This window comes from Mastomys coucha, unplaced genomic scaffold, assembly GCF_008632895.1.
Source record: "Mastomys coucha isolate ucsf_1 unplaced genomic scaffold, UCSF_Mcou_1 pScaffold23, whole genome shotgun sequence".
Classification (NCBI taxonomy): domain Eukaryota; kingdom Metazoa; phylum Chordata; class Mammalia; order Rodentia; family Muridae; genus Mastomys; species Mastomys coucha.
Window position 1 is genome coordinate 115,425,290 of NW_022196906.1, and position 1,782 is coordinate 115,427,071.

General features: G+C 53.0%; 1 protein-coding gene across 4 annotated transcripts in view; it reads right to left on the reverse strand.

The window, feature by feature from the left end:
* Nucleotides 1-1,782, reverse strand: part of Ulk4 (unc-51 like kinase 4) — a 308,678-nt gene extending 306,896 nt beyond the window's left edge. The window contains exons 1-2 of one of the 4 annotated variants that reach the window (XM_031345897.1): nucleotides 1,684-1,782; nucleotides 1,119-1,262 (exon numbers count right to left, since the gene is read on the reverse strand). The gene's annotated coding sequence lies outside the window, so the exon portion shown is untranslated. Of the gene's footprint in view, nucleotides 1-1,118; nucleotides 1,612-1,683 lie in introns of those variants that run through there. The other 3 variants (XM_031345899.1, XM_031345898.1, XM_031345900.1) reach the window with 3 other exon arrangements.

Below are 1,782 nucleotides of genomic sequence, written 5' to 3' on the forward strand. Positions count from 1 at the left end.
TCTCTCTCTCTCTCTCTCTCTCTCTCTCTCTCTCTCTCTCTCTGATGAAATTGAGTGGGAACATATACAATATACAGAATAGTATATAACCTAGACTTAAACGTATACCATATATGGGGCATGGGAGTAGACAGAGGACTACGGGGAAGAAAATGAGCCTAAAGGGAAGCGAGGCAGGAACAAAGGGTCACGGGAGGCAGGCAGTAAAGACACACCTCCTCTCAGGTAAAATCAAGACATAAATGTAGGTCCTGTGAAGCCACAAGACAACTATGAGAGGATGAGAAAGAGGACAAGCAGGAGTGGGTAAGAGAAGCAGGGGAGGGTAGTGAGGGACAGGCATAAGCAAAACACAAGGACAGACATACAGGAAAATGTTGTAGTGAAGCCCTGATACTGTATGGTAGCTTAAAATGTCATTTTTACAAAAGAACATGGGCCTGAGAAGACGGTTCACCTGGTTAAGTGTATACTCTGCAAGCCTGAGGACTTGAGTTCAAATCCTCAACACACACACAGAAACCCAGTAATCCCAGCTTTGATGGGCCTACATGGGAGAACCCCAAGAGCTCACTGGCAGGCTAGTCTACTCACAACAACCAGCCTCTGGCTGGGGAAAGACCTTGTCTCTAGGCAAAACGCAGACATCGACAGAGGAAGGCACCTGACACCCTGCTCTGTCTGCACACGCAGGCATATGCACCAGTACACTTACATGCATGCATGCATTCTCTCTCTCTCTCTCTCTCTCTCTCTCTCTCTCTCTCTCTCTCTCATGTTCAAGAAGCCTTGTCAAAACTGTATCAATGGACAGAAGAGATGGCTCAGCCATTAAAAATACATACTGCTCTTGCAGAGGTTCTGGGTTCTGTTCCCAGCACCGACACTGGGTGGCTCACAACTACCTGTAACTCCAGCTTCAGGGAATCCAATACCATCTTCTGGCTCCCACAAACACTCAACATGTGCACACGCACATACATAAACATTATTATTATTTTTTTTTTTTGAGTAAGACTTTAGATAAGTTGCTGTCCTGGAAGAAGTGGCCCCGCCTCTGACGAGGATGAAGCGGGTCAGAGATGTAACCAGGGATGGAGCCGCATCTGCCCACCCACCTGCACGATGGTGGGAGACCCGAGTTGCACGCGCTCTGCCTTGCCACGGCGAGGTCGCAGCTTGGACGGAGGAAACCGAGGCACCCGAAGACCTGGCCAACTCCCCTGGAGGCGTGGGTGAGCCCTCTGCGTCACCATGACAACCTGCGAGACGCGCGGGAAAAGGAGCGGGACCTTGATTGGCTGATAGCTACCCAGAAGGAACCCGGAAGTGAGCGAGTTTGCGCGCCCATCCAGCGACACTAAGGACCCCACGTCACTTCTGAAATGATCTCGCTGGCCTAAGGGGAGACAGGAAGCTGGGGAGAGACAGGACTCGGGAGCAGCTCCCAGGTTTGCTCGGCGAGCATCCCTCAGCATTTGGACGCCGCCATCCCATCTCCATGGCAACGCACGGCCGGCCGGAAGAGACCCGGATGCTGACTGGTGCAGCGCTTCCGGCGCTACGGGCTGGGGCCGGAAGTGAGAGCCTTTGGCACCGCTAAGTGGCCTCGGGCGCTCTAAGGCCCGTGCATCCTTTCTAGAGAGATGCCATGGCTGAGGTCAGAGAAATGGTGAGACTCACACAGCCCCACCGCAGGCCCTGCTTGGCGTTTACACGCCCTTCCGTCTCCATGACAGCCAGGAGGACGCCGACTGCAGGGCGATGATTGGCTGAGCTTAC